At 39.4% G+C, this 20183-nt stretch overlaps 1 protein-coding gene and 1 long non-coding RNA gene across 2 annotated transcripts in view; one reads left to right on the forward strand and one right to left on the reverse strand.

Moving 5' to 3' along the window:
• Positions 1-3: 3 nt before the first annotated feature.
• LOC116732139 (uncharacterized) lies at positions 4-1679 on the reverse strand. The gene is made up of 4 exons (XR_004341715.1): positions 904-1679; positions 651-813; positions 363-555; positions 4-88 (listed from the first exon to the last, which is right to left on the reverse strand). It is a non-coding gene; the product is annotated as an uncharacterized LOC116732139 (long non-coding RNA).
• Positions 1680-14142: 12463 nt separating this feature from the next.
• The window catches only part of rin1b (Ras and Rab interactor 1b), a 43991-nt gene continuing 37950 nt past the window's right edge, over positions 14143-20183 (forward strand). The window contains exon 1 of the mRNA XM_032582809.1: positions 14143-14569. The gene's annotated coding sequence lies outside the window, so the exon portion shown is untranslated. The remainder of the gene's footprint in view (positions 14570-20183) is intronic.

Consider the following 20183-nt stretch of genomic DNA (forward strand, 5'->3'; position numbering starts at 1 on the left):
TGGTTGATACCGGTCCATAGTATGAAACCAACTGTGATGTGGATGGCACCTCAACATCTTGTCCAGTTGAAGACATCCCACTGGAGTTCTGTTGAATTTGAATATATATCAAATTTATTGTAGATGTAACAATGTTTTGAGAATACGTAAAATACTACTGTAAATACTACTATACTGTAATTATTTATTATACATTTGTGGGCAACTGGTTAATTTGCCCAGTAATGTCTTGTATAGTCAGCCATCTAGTGTTGTGAAAAGAATGGTAAAACAAAGGAGGTTCAGGTTGTAAATCATCATTATTAGTGCATTTCTTAAATGAACATTGTCTTAAGATTCATACATTTCTATTTTTTTAGTACCTTGAGTCGCCATGGCCAGTCTGAGTCCCCATAATTGTACGTAATCTCTTCTCCCTGATTGATATCTCGAGTTGCAAATAAACACAAATGTGGCTTCTGTTGGATGGTCAGATACTTCATTTTGGCATTTGGGCTGATATTGTCATCGTTTATAAGCCTTCCAAGGGAGCAATCTTCTTTTGCTGCATCAACACTGCAAATACATAACATTTAATTTTAAATATTAAAATATTCATTTATATATATGCCATTTAGTTCTAATTAGACTTCTGATACAAACATACTAACCACCAGAGTTTTCCATTAAAATAGAATTCAAACAAGAATACTTTAAGGTTGTCATGGTAAACTCTCTGTCTCCTCTCACATTCCTCTTTACTGATCAGTTCACCTCGATATTCACACAGAAAGTCTCCTTTCTGAAAAGAGGTTGTGGCAAAGATACCACGACCTACAGAAGAAAGCAAAAATAATAGTAGAAAGAGTAAACAATGTATAAAGGCTTGATTGTATTTAAACCACTCCAAAAAAATCCCCATACCTTTAAAGGCATTGATGTACGTGACGTCAAGCCCCACTTTGTCCGTTTTGGTATCAATATAATATTTGGCATCTTCCTTCGGATTTATGCGTCTTCGCCTCTGCATGTTTTACTGACATGTATGAAAAGTTATAACAGTCAAAGAAGGAATTACAAGCTTCTTTGTAATTCCTACAAATGTTAAAGCTAAAATTTTAATTATAAATATGGAAACATGTTATGCATGCAAGACACACAGCTCAGATAAAACACCAACACTATAATTTATTTAATCACTGATTTAAAAAAGTGCTTTACCATCTACAAATAGTTCAGTGTTCAATATATTGATGTTCAGCCAATAATACAGCCTTACAAGAACATTTGAGCCATACTTTAAGGAAAAAGGGTAGTTTGTTGCACAAATGAATTTTATTAGAGAAGTCCTATTTATCTTTAATTAAACAGTTTTAATCAGTCCTCCAGGGACAGTCTCCTCCAACTTTTAGATGCATCTCTGCTTCAACACACCTAAGTCAAATAATGTGGTCAGAAATCTGGAGAATTTGGCTGCATATGAGGAGGTTATTCAGCTAATTGATTCAGGTACAAATACACATTTAAAAATTGAAGGACGCCGATATTTGCCTAAATTTGAGGACTCTTGATTTACACTTTCAGCATTTAAGTCATGAAAGTGATTACAGTACACAGCTTTAAAGCCATTGATGCACCAGCCCTATTGCAGCCAATTATTAAAACCTTCAACCACTGGTGCTTTTCCAAAAGATAAACAAGTTTCACAGAAACTTGTGGGTTTGCTTCTTATTAATCTCCTGCTTGAAATCAAGCTTAACGAGCTTAACAAGCATCACTACGGTGCAATTAGCTAACATAAAGCAAGCAGTTCACCAATATTGTTAAATATAATGATGAAAACCTTACAGTTCATCACCCAACTTTTATCACTAAAAGCTAGGTAGTAGGTACCACACAGGTACCACCTACCCCAAATATTGTCAACTTGTCAAACACCTGTTTCTAGCTAGGAAGCTAGCTCTCCTAGCTCAGCTAGTCTCTTACTTTAAAACACTCGGAATAAAAACTATACTGCTTCAGGTAAGTCTTTTCAGTCATAAAAGCATACATATTTAAGCTACTTGATGCAAATATCTAAAATAAGTTGCTTAGCTTTAATGTCACCTAAATTAAAATCTAAAATATTTCATTTTGCTCAAAAACCTTTTTTGCATCTGCAGTTATTTACTTGTAAATAACTTCATCTAGGCAAAAATTATTTTAATTTACCATTAATGCTTACCTGTGCACAGTTATTCCACCAACACGTCCATATTGAGGGCTGCGGCTTCAAATGAGGATTTAATTTTTAAAAACCTTGCGTCTGGGATGGTTTGGTAATAAGACACGCCCACAGTTTTTTTTCCAGCCAATCAGATGATGACCGGCTAAAAGCGCGCGTAGTGTATAAAAATGTGTGTAAAACTGCAATTCATACACTGACATCAGGCGGCGCTGTGTTATACACTGGAATACACAAAACTCAGGTTACATGGTATAAAAGGACAATTAAAGAAAGTGAGATATCACGCTGTTTATTCAGTGAAAAGTACAAATACATGGTCCAAATCATGCAAACACTGGCATAGTTCCTATAAAACTTTAGATTTATGAGAAAAAGTGTTGTTTAGATACTCAAAATTTAAAATACACTCCATGATTTATGCGGACATTGGCACTGTCCGTGTATTACCCCTAGGTCCGCGTAACGTAAGTACGTATTCAGGTCAAAAGGCAGGCTAAACCATATATACCAACACACACACACACACACCCACACACACACACACACCAGCCCTCCTAATTGGTGGTCTGTGCCCTGATTACATGTCCAAATATATTCGTCTGCTGCCTTTGTGTCTCCCTGAAGATTCCCCCCGCTTGAATGTGGATGGAAACCGAGAATGTGTTCCTGATGGCAGCGAGCTTGAATCTGAACCTGACCCTGTTCTTCAGCGCGGGGGCCTGGACACGCCTACACACACACACACACGCGCACGCCAACACGCACACAAACACATGTTTGCGTTGCTATCTTTGTGGGGACTTTCCATTGACTTCCATTCATTTCTACAGCATAAACCTTACCCTTATCCTAATCCTAATCAAAACTCAATTCACACCTTAGTCCTAAATCTAACCCATGACCCAAAAACAGCGTTTCCCCTGGTGGGGACCAGGCTTCGGTCCCCACAAGGAGCAGTGGGTCCCCACAACGTATGTCAGGAAAATGGTATTAAATACAGACGAACACACAGACATGGTGTTGAGCTCAATTCGTGTCTAGAAAAAAAAAAACAATCTGATGCTGCAGTGTTGCTGCTTCTTCAGCGTCCAGACGGACAATAACTGAGGCTAATAAGTTTCCCTACAGAAACATTGAAATCCAGCGTATTAAAAGCATCTCTCTCTTTACAAATATAAGACTTTCTGCTTTAGACAACGTTTGCTTTACTGAATTTGCTTTGACACAGGAACCAGAGATGTGCAATTGGATGTTTTATTCATCTTGTCATGCCTCCCGTACACGCAGGTTGCAGCTCGGCCCGGCAGATGGTTTGCTACAATCGGCCATCTGGTAAGTTGTAGAAAACTATCGCGTTGATGAGGTCGAACGTTAAATAGATTGACTGGAGAGGTGATAGCAGAAGTCGTACGTCTAACGCCAGAAAACTCTCACAGATCCAGCTGACAGAGTCGCTAAGTTGTGATTTTGCAGTCTTTGTTGTCGTCTCTTTAACCGATCTTCTTCTGCTGTGGCAGGTAAACCCATTTATTGTTGTTATTGGAGCTAATAAATTAGCATTTTGTTGCTAAGGAAGATGGATCCAATATTTAACAAACGTGTGTTGTTCTCGTAAGTCACCCATGATGCTTTCTGTTGACAAATCAAATATTCAGTCATCCTAAAGATAATGAAAGACAGTCTCACTCAGATTATACGTCTAGTTGGTTAAAAGTTTCAACCAGTTGCATGAAGTCTGATTTTGTATTAATCGCTCAGGATATGTCATGTTTTTGCCCCTGAATTTTAATTATTTTAAAATTTCCCATAAAAATTACAGATCTGTAGCTCAGCAACCAAAATTACAGATCTGTAGCTCAGCTCAAAACCACATGAGTTTTACTGTTGTAATTAATTTCTCCCATCAATACAAATTCCAAAATGTTGTGTTAAGTGAAACATGAGCCTCAAAATCAAACGTAGAACAAAAGCACCACAGTTTGGTCACAATAACTTGTTAGTATTGTGACAATGATGAAAGTGGCGATGAAAACTATTTATTACTTTTTTTTTGGGTAACTGTATGGCTGTGACTGTGCAGCACGTCAATTACAGCCTCACAAATACAAATGCTGTTCTTGAAAAAACACATGCCTTCATAACGCGCTTCTTTAGGACGCCAGTCACATCAATAAGTGTGATCTGTAGCACCAAACTGCACACAGTATAGCTGCTTTTAACCATATTTTCAAATTGATTGAAAACAGTACAAAAAATAATCCAAACAGCACGGACAGTTTTGAGGTTGTTTTTTTAACAATTGTAATTTATTATGACAACTATAAAACAAAAATGATAACAAATTTATCACAGTAAACCTAAAACCGCCATTCTACGTTCATCCATCCAGCTAATCTTCCTTCCTTCCAGGATCCACTTTTAAACCCTGAACTCCACATAAATCCAATTTATTCATAGTGAATGTTTGTATTTATTCTTTGGAGAGCAACCTTAGCAACTATGAGTCTGGAAGACCTCACAATATCAATTTAAAGAGAGTTGTACTGGTTTTTTTTTTTTACCAGTGGTACCAGTAATAGGAATCCAACTAGAAGTTCTGGGGGAAAATGAACTCTTCAGATGGTTTCTCTTTTATCAGATACAGTAAGTTTCACAAAGCAACAGCTCCTTCCCAAAGTCGCCCGTGTGTCATTGTTTGCACAAACCAAACTGGACTTTTCCACAAATTACAGAACATCATCTGTCATTCTGTTCTGCACATATATATATAAAAAAAACTAACTCCTGTCAGCGTTCCTTTGCTTCAAATCTCCACAAACCAAACAGCGTCTGGTAAAGCAGCATACTGGATTGTGTCCAGAGCACGATGTTGCTCACATTCCCCTGCATCACAATTCTGCCGTCACTCAGAGTGTTGCTCTTCCTCAGCAAATCAGAAGGAGGTTTTCAAAACCCCCCGATTTACAGCAACAAATCTGTGTCACGAATCACCCCGGCCTGCAGTCCCCCTGAGCAGAAACTGAAATAAGAACCTGTGACACTGGCGTGTAATTTATAACGCAAGATATTTCCATTTGAAATAAAATATTACTATAAATATTCAATTTTGAAGTAAGTTATTTTGCTCTGGTGAAAGAAATAGCTGGTATTTATTTGAGATCTCTGAAAAGTGGACTATGTGCTGTTTTTAATTTATTATTATTATTATTATTATTAACCTAATTCTCCTTTAAACTTCTCAATTTTATCCCTGACCTAATTCGTGTGTTTCCGACTTAAATAAATTAAAGTTTGTAAAAGTGGGGAGAAAAAAAAAAAATTGTAAAGGCATAAAAAACTTTCCCAAGTCCCTGTAAAATGCTGCGTGTTTCAGCTCTATATTAGTACTTTCATCACTTCCCCTTTTTCTGCTGCGTCCATCTGTCAATTACCGGCGGTGACTCATCGTGACGGATTATTTAGCCAAGAGTCGGAACAAGGACTGAATCACGGAGAGGTGCGACTGTCACGCCGTCGTCGCTCGCTTCACACTTCCCTCGCTTCAGCCTCTCGATACATAAAGAGGGCTTCGGCATTTTCCTGCCAAACCGACACACGAAAACACATCTTATCTATCCGCCGTCCCCGTCCTCTTCTTCCGCCGGTGTCTCGGTCTGTAAAGGCGACCGGACGGGGCCAGCTTTACGTAACGAGCCTCCGGAACCGTCTGGGAAGATGGCGGTGCAGCATGTAGGCGTCGGCCTTTAATTTGTCCGCTGTGTAGGTGTGGAAAAGGACAGCTGTGGGTATTGTTTTTTCAATGTAATGATATAATGAAAATGTCTTAAAATGTCTGATGTTGCAGTTTATTTTGAAGTTAAACCGTGTTTATGGTTGTTGAAGCGTAATTTACGATAATTTATAAGCTATACGTTGTATTTGTCTTTCTTGCTCAGGAGTTTGCAACCTGCGGCTCTTAATAACTATGGCTGGAAATTATTTTTTTTAAAAACAACTAATACTATTACGCGTAGATTTAAAAGCAAATTCAGCTTTTAGCAATTTTACTGTTTATTTATTATTTTTTTTTTATAATTTAACTGAATTTCCACAACAGAATGACACTAAAAGTACCAACAACAATTTTATATATAATTTTCTCATCATTGGGTTGAAAACAATGGGCTTTTCTTTTGCCAGTATTAACATCGGTATTAATTTTTGCAAAAAAAAAAAAGTTTTTCTGTATGTTAAAACCAAAAAGTGGAAATAAAATGATGTTTTTTTTTAGAAATAACAAATGTCCTATAGTAGATATAGATCAAAAATAAAAAAAATGTCTTTTGTCAACAGGTCATGTAACACCAGAGGCTCTAAATGAGTTTTATTTAGCTGGACTGGGAGCAAAAATGGCTCTTTGAGTGGTAAAGGTTGCAGACTCTTGTCCTAGTTGATCCAAAGGATTACGGCACCGGCTGCTAAAGGTGCTCACAGCGGCAAAATAAGTTTCTGTTACAATAACAATGAGCATAAACATCACATGTATGTGGAAATGGGCGATTGCAGCAATAAATCCTCAGCTATCACGCAGCTTTACAGGTTTATGGTCTCTCTCAGTGCCTCTCAGCTCCAGTGTTTTGGCCTCATGGGCTGCAGCCTGCATGATGCTGATTGGTCTCACCGCTGTCATCATCGCTGTGGGAACATCTGGCTAAATCCAAATTTCTGTCGAACAGGTTGAAGATATTTCCGTCAGGAGCCGATGGAAAACAAAAGCTTTGCCGACGCATTGAACCTAACCTGGATTTATATTGTGACCAGACCTTGAGTGAATATATGGCGTACATAAATATGATTTAGAGTCAAAAACAACCCACAAGAGTATGAAACCATTGATTCCCAAAATGGAAAAGTAAGATTGCACTTTTCTGACAAAAAAAAAGACACCCGTAGCACTTCATAGGTAAGAAAATGCTTGATTTTACAATAAGAAGCCGGAGTAGCATCACTTTTCTTTCCTCCGTGTCTGAGCCAAATGAAAAAAAGATGAATGCTTGACTGCATTTTCCCTCTGAGTATTTTAGCTTCTTCTCTTGTAAGTGGCGTGACCTTGACGTGACCTTTTATGCCTAAACAACTTGCCGGTGTTGGGGATCTAAAAGAGAACTGAAAAGTGTTTTTAAGTCAACATTAGGTGAAAGAAAATCGTAAAATAAGTTTGTAAATGAACAAAAAATACCATTTTCCAGACAGAAAATCCTCCTGGAGTTTCATTTTTCGGCTTCCCTAACAACACCAAACTTCCTCAGATTTGGATAAGTGAGATAAAATCACCATGCCAACTTCTAAAAATTAAAAACAAATGGAGCAGATGGCGTCATCACAGAGAGTTTTCCTCAAACTGAACGACTTATTGTGGCTTGTAGAGGCAAACCGACAGAAATGTTTTGTCAAAAAGGGCCCTGTAAGACTCAGGCCCACTAAAAGCTTCATATCTTGGCAGAGTTGTTGCTTCTTTTTTTTTTAAGTGCAGAGAGAGAATTATGGCGCGAGAATGACTCAGCCAGAAATGCTGAAAGCAACATAATTAATATGAGTACGGGAGCGTTTGTGGCAAAGAGCCTCGTACGGAAGAGGACAGGAGTCCTGAGGGGCGAGGAGGTGGAGAAGCTGAATGGACCAGACAGCAGGCGGATGTAGAGCAGGGAAGAAGACCCGGTATGATAGTCCCAGGGGACTAACAGTGGTGGGAAAGGATGTCATAAAAAAATTAAGTTGAAACAAAAAGTAGAGCTCAGATTTTGCTGCTACTCTGCAAAAAAATCTGGGCGTAGAAAAAAAGCGGCAGTCATCATAGTGTCTGTCGAGAACTAAGTCCTTCTCATGACAACTCCCTGCATGATTGTGAGTCCTGAGGGAGGAAAGTAAATATCATGTCCGGTTTGCATCGGGTTAACATAAGCAAACACTGCCAGTGAACAAATGAACGTGAGCAAGATTTCCTGCCATTGTTCACCCTGACTTTTGATTTTAGCTTCGTCTGCGTATTGTCTTACAACATGAGCAAATTCCTCAACCATTTTTCCTGTCCAGTTGCTCTTTTCCTCTAAGAAAATTATTAGCCTGCTAGAGTCTTTCTGTGTTTTATCCGAACTGTAGCCATCACGATGATGATGTTTCTTCCAGCTTCCTCTCCAGTCTTTCGCCTTGGACTCCTCACCGGTTGATTCAGCCGTCACTTCCAGAGCCCAGAGCAAGATGTCTGCTCACTGTGGGAGAGAACAGAGGAGAACCCAGACAGAAACATGCTGCTTCTTGCCACGTGTGCTTGGTTTGTGATTGTGTCTTTCTGGGTGTTCGTGCTTCCTCCTGCAGTCCAAAAACATCTAAATGCCGTGAGGCAGGGCGCTCAAACTCATTTTTATTTTGGCCCATATCAAAGATCCGAATGTTCTTAAAGGGCCGGTTGTGCCAGAATGTAATGATAAAACCCATTAAGTTGTTAAAATAGAAATTGTTTCAGCATTCAATACGCGTTTTTTAAAACTAAATAATATTCAACATCCTTTTAAACAGATCAGCCCAACCAGGATTTCGTGATTGTTTGTGTGTGGGTTGTTTTTTTTTGCAATCAAAATCACAGATTTGCTCATTTAGAAATATTTATAAGGAATTTTTATGATATTTCCGCTCAGGGGCGTGACTACATACTTTCTGAGGTGTATGCAAACATGTCATCAGGGCCCCCTCTGCCCCCACAGCCCCTGCATCCACCCCCCTCCGACATTTTTTTTTTTTGTCCCCCTCTAGTGCAGCGCCTCTATGCGTTGACTAAACTGCATACCTACTTTTTGCACCACTGCTCACCGTTTTTATCAGAAGGAATAGAGGAACGTTTCTGTCTTTTTCAACTCCTTCCGACTCAGAGGGACTCAGATGCCGGTCCCAATTTGGAGGTCGGTCCCGACTCAGATCCCATTCCGGACTCAGATCCCATTCCAGACTCAGATCCCAGTCCCGACTCAGATCCCAGTCCTGACTCAGATCCCAGTCCTGACTCGGAGGTCGGCCCTGACTCAGATCCCAGTCCTGACTCAGATCCCAGTCCTGACTCGGAGGCTGGCTCCATATCTGGTCCACTTTTAGAGGTTTCTTGAGTCTGAACAATGTCTGAATCGTCTCCACAGCAGACAGCATGTTGAATCCACTTCCATGCCTTCCTGAGAAAATCTTTCTGAAGATTAATTTCCTAGAACGTTCCAGGGTTCTTCTAAAACTCTGTGTGGGCTTGTAAAAACTATTGGGTTTTCACTTTTGATCATTTTAAACAGCAGTTCTCTAACTACATCATCATTGCCACAGAGAAGTTGAAAAATGTCTCAGCAGAGTTTTCTTTCCATCTTGTCTAAAAAGACTAAATCTATGTCCTTTACTACGTCACTCCTGGAGCTTCCATCACTCATCTTTATTGCGCTGTCCAAAATGTCCAAATGAATTTTGTGTTGACTGACCGGAGAATTAACTGATCAGTTGGTGATGTCATGGACTTTATGACATCACAAAGGCATCCTTAGAAGGGCCTCATGACACAGACATCATTTGAAGTCATGCTGATGACATCATTGTCAGCAGCATGGCAACTGTTGCTAGGGGGTAATAATAGCACACAGTGAGCTTATGAAAAAAATTAATCTGTGGGCACTAAATACATTTTTCCCACAAGTCTGAACTGGAAGTGACCTGCGCAGCTTCGCCAGAACAGGTTGGGCCAGGGAACCATTGGTCCCTCCACTTTACCCCCCTACCCATTTTTATTAATAGTATGAATGCTGTAGGAATTCATTCACACTATTGAGTTCCACTTTTCTGGTTGCTCCGTAAATTTCGCTTCACTTCTTCTTCTGCATACTTTGTAATATTTTCACCATTCAACTTTTATACTACTCAGCTTGCTCTCCTAATGCCGGCTATTTCTCTTGGTATTCATAACCTTCATAGTTTTTGTAATATTCAGCTTTTTATGAATTTTTCACCCCATGGGGGAAACCGCTCCATCCTGTGACAGAATTGAGAATTACAATATAAAATGTCTGTTGTGTTTCACAGTGGATGTTTTAGTTCCTGCCTATCAATGGCAATCAATCATCCAGTTTCAGGCCTGATGGAGGACACAAGGCAGCAGCCATTTTGAAGTTGGACAGCTTAACAGCTTTTATGCTGTTTAACACCTGGGAGTAATTTGACCTTTTGACGTAGTTTTTTTTTGTGCTGCATGTGGCATGTTTTTTGTAGTCACCGTGTAAACGATGCCTCCAAACAAATGTCGATATCTTACGAACCATAAAAGGTTTGGATTTCATTCACTCACCTTCAGGGGCGCAACTACATACTTCCTGAGGTGTATTCTTGCTAGAATTTAACATTTACTGGTCTTTGAGAATGTGTGTTCTTGCATTATCAAGCCATTACCATTGTACTACTTGAAAACGTTCTCACATAAACAATATCATGTCCAGCAAGATTTGTTACCATTACAGGCCCAAATGTGTGCTGATAGCAGAGCAATATATTGCAGCACAGAATGAGAAATCTTCATGCTGAAACTTTCCAACGCTCAGCATCCAACTTTGATGTGGGTGGAAGTTAAAAAATGGATGAGCTCTCAGTCAGACACAGGATTTCCTGAGGACAGTAACACAAAACCACGACTGTTCTGTGCTGTGCACACAGCCGCTCATCACCATGCAGCTACCTGTCTTCTTCCCGTCTCCCAAAGCAGAAACTCGCCTGCTCTGCGCCGGCGTGTGGGGAGGCAGAGCAGCAAGGAAGTTGGTGGGAAATAGAAAAAGAGACACAGTGTGTGCTATTCTAATTAATCAGCATCCGCTGCGTTGCTGCCGGTTTGAGATTGGCTGCAGACCGGCACACCGGAGGCTTTTTCTGCTGGGCGGATGGACGGAGGCTCCGGCCCGCAGAGATGTGACATGTGAAAGCAGCTGCGGAGACGAGGCCGTCATGTCAAGGCCAAGAAACTCTCTGAGACGCACAACATCTGAAGCACAGCTTTTCCCCCTGAAGGCGTTCAGCAGACCGCAGCTTGAGAAAATAGGACATTTAGGAAAGAAAAAAGAAGATACTTATCACACATCCTGACCTTGCGATGATACAGATTCTTCTTTTGGTCAGATTGAGTTCATAGGAAGCTCACACAGCTAGTGGAGATATCTAGGAGAGCAGATGGGTAACTTGTGCTTGTTTTTTTTTTGTTTTGTTTTCTAAAAATAAGCAAGTTGAATCAATTACAGCAAAGAGCAAAGTATTCTCTGCTTACACTGGTTACACAAAAAGACAAATAAATCAAACACTCACATTTAAAGTCCTTGTTGACATCAATTAAAGTGCAAAATGCAGAGATGTGTCTCTAAATTTAAGCTTAAGTGACCAGATGGGGCCCCTAACGATCCTGAGGTGCTGCACGAAGGAAAAGTTTAAAATTTCAGCAGTATGTGTAATTTTGTCACACATAGGCGTTTTGGGGACGGAGGCAGATATAAAGATCAAACTGACATCGGCATAAACAAACAAAAAAAAATCAACAAAACTGATGTGACTCTTTAATAATATATAATGTGATAGACACAAGATCAATATCATCAAATATAGATAAAATGTTTGGCATTAACTGACCTAAAACTGGAAATATTTCTTCTTAATCAATGTCAGTCAGAAAAATGTTTTCCTTTTAATAGACTTTGTAAATATCAGTTCTCAGAACAAAGATAATGTCAGACTCTGAACAAACAAGAACAATTCAAGTTTAATCAAATGGAATCAAATTCAGATTCACAATCCAAACATGCATTTAGTGGATGCAAACATCACCTGAGTAAAGTAATATTGTGCTTTCAAAATCCACTCTTACAAGGTTAATTCTTCAAATAACAAAAACCAACTTTAAAGAGTTTACCTTGCGTAACAATAAGAGGTTTTGACTTGAAATCAATAAGTTTTGTTTTTTTTTCTTTTACATAATAATCATGATTGAGTTCAAGGTTCTGGCCGTGTTAGTGTGTCTGCACAATTTCCAAACGTTTATATGTGTAGCAGAGAATCCAGTAGCTTTAATCAGAATGTTTATTCAGCTTTTTTAAGGCTTAAGAGCCATTACTCAGTCATGGAGCAGATTTGTCCTGATTGTTGGATTCAGGCATCGGTTCAGAACGGCTTAAATTTTGATTATTCTGTTCCGACATGTGAAATATCTTCAAGGGTGAACAGGACAGATTTGTGACAAATGACGCAAACAGCTGGAGGCCACCAGGGTTGTGTAAGAAAAGAAAAAAAACAACAACTAAAGGTTTGTTTAGTTTCTGTATTCTGAAAGTTTTAATCATAACCCCAAAGCCTCTTCTGAGTGTGTCAGTGATCAGGTTTGAGTATTTGTACTGATTCTTTAAAGCTTTTATAGTACAATAAAACCAAAAACAAACATCCATATGAGCTGACTGGGTTTAATCACTGTAATCTTAATTATGTTAGAGTTATGGTTTAAAAGAAACAAAATAAAAACGCATTTGACCATCCTCCGAGGAGCTCCCAGAGCCGAAGTTCTCATTATGCTAGAAAATTACCCAAATTCACGGTCTGCTTACTTCTTTTGCAGTTTCGAGCTGTAACTCTCAGGCTATTTCATCTTTTGTTACAGATTCACACTTCATTTCATGAGTGGATAACTTTGAGAACGTTTCTTGGAAGTAATTGAGTAATCTGGCTGCAATCTAAAAATAATAATGCTGTAAAGTTAACATAGGCGGGTTTGAGTTCACATAATGAAATTAAGGACATTTAACACAAATGACTCCAACTCCGATAGAACTCTAATGCAGCTGAGTGAGTTATTGGATAAATAACTGGCAAAACTATATTTTGTTGGAAAAAAAATAAAGTCCTAGCTGTGAGCCTGAGAGACTCGTTTTGGCTCTGAAACAAATAAACTTGAGTTATCAGAATCCGAACAAGCTGGCAGACGACAAAACAAAGTATGCAGTCAAATCTGTGTGAGAGCAAACTGTGTGGTTATGATAAGCTATCATTTAAAATCAGCAGAGACTCAGCATCTAAGGCCTAAAGATTATTGTGAATGTATTTCAAAGTACGAGAGCTGAAGAACGTAGAAACTTGTCAGTGTTCACAAAACATGCCAACAGAAGCTGTTAGCTGAAGCAATATGGTTGGAAATGAAGAGAACAGCTAAGTTTGAACGTCTGCTTGTCCCTGTTTAAGTACAAGCTAACTGTTAGCACTGCAGCTTGATTGTTATGATGCTAATGGTTTATAATTTCTGTTGCTAAGGACTCAATTATTTATTAACTGCATTTTTTTTTATTATTATTATTCAAAACTGCCTCCCTCCAAAGAGCACATTGTGATTTCCCACAAACATCCCAATGAAGCACTGCCCATTTAAACCCCGCCTGCGTGGCGCTCGGGTGACTGTGACTGTAAACACGGCCTTTGGCGCCATCCAGTGGTCAAACGCATACGCTGTCACCTGAAACGTGAATGATGGCTGCATGGTGCAGTTATCCACAAATGGCCCACACACTAATAAAAAAAAAAAAGAAAAAAGGCACACCGTGCGTCAAAGTCCACATCCGGTTAGATGACGCATATAGTAACATTCAAGTTTTAAAAAGGAGTGTGAAACGTCTAAATGTGGCTCAATTATCCTTTCTGTAATCTGAGTCAAACCCCATAAACACCAACCAATTAAAAGCGAGGGTGTGATTGTTAGTGTGATTTTAATTGACTTCTACAATAAAAAGTATTTTTCATTATTATGTTTTACAGTTGGAATTGAAAACCGTGTATGATTCTAAAATACTCATGTTTATTAAGATAATAATCTGTACTGTTTTTTTTTTTAAATAATAAACAAAAACAGATAATTTGTCCTTTGTTTAAATAAACGGGTAACGCCCTCGTCACTGTATGAAAAAAGTGTAACATTTTCCGTGCCATAATGTAAATGCGATTGGTTTATGTTTTGTTTTTGTTTTTTGTCAGAGTCATGGAGGCGGCAGAGGGGGGGCACACACACACACACACACACACACGCACCCCGACACACACACACGCGCACCCACACACACACACGCACACACACACAGTGTCTCTGCTGTGACTGTGTATCACTTCAGATGCTCAGATAGAATTAAAAATCTGCGCTCCTCCGCCTTGTCACCAGTGTTGTGCGCATTTTTCCCTCTCCTCTCCCGCAGCATGGTGCTCGGACTCGGAAGCTCAGCGCCGCATTTTTCTCGGACGACTTAGACGAGCCAGCAGAAAGCTCCAGCAACACCTGTTCCCACCTTTAGATACAAGGTAAGACGCTTGGGAGGCAGGATTTGGACTCGTTTTCTTTTTTCTTTTTTTTTCGTTGAACAAAAAAAAAAAAAAAAAAAAGCAAGTGCGGCTGTCTGCCCAGATTAGAAGTGAGAAAAACAAACATCCAAAATGAGTTTGTGGAGAGTTGGCACATGCCGAGCGCCCGCAGGCTGCCGCACGGTGCGCGTTTTCAGGTTGTTGTTGTTTTTTTTTTTTTGTTTCCTCCTCCTGTTTAGGGTCCCTTTTCTCTTCTCAAGTTCAAAGCGCGTCGGCGGCGGTGGTTGTTGTTTAACGTAGTTTCCGGTCAGCAGGGGGACGTCTTCGTAAACAATGCAGTTTCAGTTGGATTCCTGCGTAATGGCACTCCTATTACATAATTTGCCAATTAGCTAGTTCATGATCTCCATCATGTGATATGATCGTCGAGGTTTCATTTCCCTCACAAGAGTTTCTTTTTCCTTTCTTTTTTTTTTTTTTAGTTTACAAATAAATTGAAGGTAAAGATGTAGATGTATTTTTTTAAGATTTTACCAATCAAATCCAACAGCTTCGGGGAATGTTTTCCCTCTTTGGAGCCAATTATCCACTTTTCTTTAGCCAAGCTGCCCCTTCACGAGGAAGGGGCAGCGATCAATTATCCACTCAGACCTGTTATTTCACAGGCTCATGATCACTTACCTCCCCTCCGAGGGCAAAATAAATGTAATCTCATACCAGTGGACTATTACATAACTTTAAAACCGAAGTGCCATTCTGCCTGCGTGGGAGTAGATGTGATGTTCCCACTTCCTTGCTGTTGTTTTGCTTGTTAATTGAGTGAGGAGTATTAGTGTAAGCTGAGTTATTTTTCTTACGATTCCTGCAGCTTTTGCTGAAGCCTCTTTTTTTATTATTATTATTATTTCATCTACGTATATCAGGATGCAGATGAAGTGGTCGCTTAGATAATGCCTACCTACGTGAAGTCTGTGTCTGCTGAGTTGCATGTTAATTCCAAAGGTGGCATGACCAAATGTGCATATATTTTGGTGTGTAGGGTGGTGGTGTGTGTGTGTGTGTGTGTGTGTGGTGTGTGTGTGTTAGGAGGCAGGGGGGGGTGTAGGAGAGGTGTGATCGTGGGGTGCCCAAGCATGACGCTTGAGAGCTGCTTGGACATAGTTCAACCCTTCGCTGAGCAGTCTGTCCTGGTGTTGCGCAAACAGACGTGCTACGCTAACCTGACACATCCTTCATGACGACTGCTTCAGATTGGGATCACCAACAAGAAGCCAAAAGTATAGACTTTAAGGTGACGCAACTGTACAGTTCTATGTTAGTTTATAGATATTTGATTTTAAAAAACATGATGATTTTAGAAGAGTTTGTCTTACAGAGAGAGAGATCTGATCAACCCGTCCGATGAAATCTGAGAGAGGATGGTGGTTCAACCGCATGAAACCCGCTGGGACCAAATGAGCTCACAGGACATGATTAATTAGAGAAGCAGCCAAGAGTCCCATGGTAACATTTTCTTAACCATGGACTTGGAAGCTAGTTAGTAAGTAGAGCAAAATACAAGCCAGTCACGTATGAAAACCTGCTAGAGGCTGTAAAAGACTTGAGACTGGGTAGAGATTTTCCCCAACTACCTTTTAGCATAAAGCCAGAGCAACAGTGGATGTGAGCTACTTTACAATAAAAAAAAAAGTTTTCCTCATGTGCAACATTAACAGAGAGATAACAAACACAAAAAACATTAGTTCTTGGTGGTTCTGCAATGTACTCAGCAGGAGGCGTTACTCAGTCCCTCCAGGATGTTGCTATCTGTGTTTTTTGGTGATTGTTGCTGCATTAATTGACAGATTTTGCTGCACCTTTTTCAAAACATTGCGATTAAATTTCTTTTAAGCACACAACCCCCTCACCCCCCAAAAAAGCAAGACAGGGTTTTAACATAGATAATATATAGACTATAAATAAAATGTTCAAGTATCTTCATCAAATAACACCCTGAAGAATGTCCTGAGGTCATTCAAGTTAGCATGAACAGCTGGATGCTGCAGCTTTTTGACCCACTATAGGCAAAAAAAACGCAGCATCCTGCATGTCACAGGTTCAGCTTTCAAGAGATGTTGCGAAACAGGAAGCTAAATTAGTACTGGGCTAAAGGGAATTAGCTAAAATTCAGCAGAGCAGTGATTGGTCAGGAAAGTAGGAAATGCAGAAAACGTTGAGTTGATCCGTCGGATTGGCGGAAAAGTTGCAACGACTGGTGGAAATGGGAACCTGCGATCGCAACTTCCTAGAGGGATTATTTAGTACAACTGCATAAGATATAAATAAGATATATTTATGATCTTATTTATATATCTTATATATGAAATAAGATATAAAAAGGAAACCATGTATCATTAACCTGTCATGAAACTCCTACCTCGTGTTGATCAATCACTTAAAATCCAGATGATCCCCATAGTTTTGGTTATGATCCTGCGTGGGTCATAACAATATGTTTAGGCAGAGAAAAATGACAAAACTAACAGATAAACTGCTGTGAAGCATGATCACATAAACAAGAATACCTTAAATTGTGAAAACCCTATTTAATAAGAAGGCACTCATGCTAAAGAAACAATCTTTCTTAGGATTTCTGAAATATTTTAGACTTCTGTCTGGATAATAGCTAATTCGCTACAAAACCTGGGAAAACTCAAATTCTGTCACGCTTTAAAGTTAAAGAATTGGGGAGTTTCTACCTTTAGTGCATGCATTCCTATGAATACAGGCAGAGAAGATGTTCACTATACACAGTTACTGTCATGGTGAAGTGTTGGTGCAACCAGGCTACTGTCTGAGAAAAAATAAAATATCCAAAATCTGTCCTGGTGAAACCTTTTAATCACCTGGTTAAATCAGTTTGGTGATTCATTCACGCTGATATTATAATAAAGACACTTTTTTTTGTCGGGCAAACTCAGTTTCAAACATAACCCTGCTTATATAAGCATTAAGGAGAGAAGGTCTCACCCTGATTTCTTCAGAAAATCTTTCTTCACTTGCAGTTTAACATGTTTTTGTCTTTCCAGTTGAACTCGCTGCTGTTTATCACTCAGTTTGCAGCCTTGTAACTTTTGTGCCACTGATTTTACTGTCTGGCGAGCGCAACAAGGAGTCCAAGCCAATAAAGGAAAATTGCTCTTGTGGGACAACATTGTCCAGCCACAGACCGCAGGTAGCACGGCAGAATAAAGTGGGAGATGTTGTTGCTTACGCTGACAGTAAAGACGCTCCTCCTGAATCAGCCTCTTGTTACCACAGAGGACCCGACCCACCGTATCACCAACATGCTTTTATTGTGGAGAGACGGAGGGCTCTGGTCTGGTGTACGTGAAGAAATGTTTTAGCTTAAAGCTGCAGGGTGTAACTCTTACAAAAACAGGTTTTTTCCATGTGTGTTTTAAACCGTTACCATGTCGTGATATGAGGCACAAAACCCGTGAGAAAAAATCAAGGTCCTCCACCTCCTCTCAGCGCTACTACCACGGCCTGCAAAAAACAACCGATCAGATCCAGGAGGAGTGTCTTAGCGCTGTCAATTATGCTCATGTACATGCTGCTCAATGTGCTAATGCAGTTGCAGGAAAACTGTTTATCCGGCGGCGGCGGTGGCCATGGTAACTAGTCTTAGCATTCGGGGCAGGCTCCATTGTGGCGAGCCAGCTGTAGCCTAGCAGAGAGTGAGGCGGAGGATGTGAGTGGCGCATACATGAGCTTGATTGACGACGCTAAAACCCTCCTCCTGGCTCTGATTGGTGTATTTCTTCAGTTAGTACTGGGCACACTGGGGGAAGGCAAAGGAGCTCCAGCATTTTCACATATTGTCTGTCTTACGCTGTCATGGCAAAATAATAGTTTTAAAAGATATTTAAAAGAAACTGTTATAAAAGTTACGTACTGCAGCTTTAATTTTACTCACGATAAACTTTCTCATTATGATGTATAAGCTGCTCCCAACACTTAAATAGTCTGAAACTGTTAAGAGAAAAATAATATGGGTGATGCCAACAACTACAAACTGATATAACAAGCTGAATAATTTATCTCATGTAATCTGTTAACGTGGACGTCTTGCATCACTGACTACATATTACTCCCAATAATGATTGACGATAATATTGGTTAATGTACGTTTTACACTAGATGGAGTACAGGCATTAAGACCTGAAGGTCGGCAAGAGGAGCTAATTTTTAAGTCAAATGAGTTTAATGGTAGCGACAGCGCCTACGGATCTCCCTCAGGAAATGAGTCGATGTGGTGACGGTGGAGCTGAAGCAGCTGAATGTGCCCAAGTTAACTAAAGGTTGAGGGGAAGCCGAGGATTTGCCACCTGACAGAGCTCCAGGGCAAAAGAAAGCAAGTAATTAGCTAGTGGGAGTTAAAACGGATCCTGGTGCAGCGCTGGAGCTCTCTTGACTCGTTCATTCGTCAAGGTTTCTACATACCGCTGAGTTCATTTCTAATGACCTGTTCGTTGTTGCTTAACGTCATCATGAACAATATTTTGGTTGTGTTTAGACAAATGTTCATTGTTAAAATGCAAAGAAAGATTCAAGAAGAGCTGAATGAGGGAAAGAAATGACAAGTTGGAAGAAGAGTCTTAAAACGTCAGGAAGATGTCGCTTTTTCTAAAGACTGTTTTCTTCAGCAAAGGTGAAGATAATCTGACAGGAAAGAGAAAGTAAAGACATGCGGCGCATTGGCTCAAGAACGGGAATCGAACCCTGTTGAACACTACAGCCCTTCACACACAATGAGACACCAAGTAACAACTTTACCCTTTTTTTTTTACACTTAGCAGTTTTAAAAAATGGTAAAGCATTTGGACAAGTAATTTTTTTAAAATATTTGCATATATATAACTCTGGAAAAAATGAAGAGCCCACTGCTCTGAGCCCCACTGAAAACCTCCTAGTTTTTGATCTCTGAACTCTTCCTGAGTTAAAACTTTAGTTTTGTTGTTTCTAAATGGATATAAACTTGTTTTCTTTGCATTATTTGAGGTCTGAAAGGAACTGCATCTTTTTCATTATTTTGACCATTTCTTACTTTCTTCAAATACGAACTAAATTTTTGCTTGTAATTTCAGAGACATGTTGTCAGTAGTTCATAGAATAAAAGAACAATGTTCATTGTAGTCAAACATAAACCTATAAAGAGTAAAATCAGAGAAACTGAACATTTTAAGTCATCTCTCTTTTTTTTCCAGAGCGGTAAATAGTTTATATTGGTATATATTACTATTCAACTGTTTTTCATTTTTATTTCAAAACTGACATGTGCAGGTCTAAATGCACTTGTAACTTTTTTATTCTGACATTAAATCAAACTAAATAAGAAAATTCTTTGTTCAGAGGCATAATTAAAATTTTGATTACTTTCCTCAAAACCAGCAGTTTACACACATTAAGACTACTTTGCTTCTAAACCAGTTTGATAATCTCATGCAGGTACTCATGTAAGTGCCTGACAGGAACATTCAAATCATTTAAGTCGATAGGAGGTAGATTATAGGGCAGCATACTGCCTACATACTGCCTTAAAATCTGCCTCCTTGTGTGACATCATGGAAAA

The sequence above is a fragment of the Xiphophorus hellerii genome, chromosome 14 (genome assembly GCF_003331165.1).
Source record: "Xiphophorus hellerii strain 12219 chromosome 14, Xiphophorus_hellerii-4.1, whole genome shotgun sequence".
Taxonomy (NCBI): domain Eukaryota; kingdom Metazoa; phylum Chordata; class Actinopteri; order Cyprinodontiformes; family Poeciliidae; genus Xiphophorus; species Xiphophorus hellerii.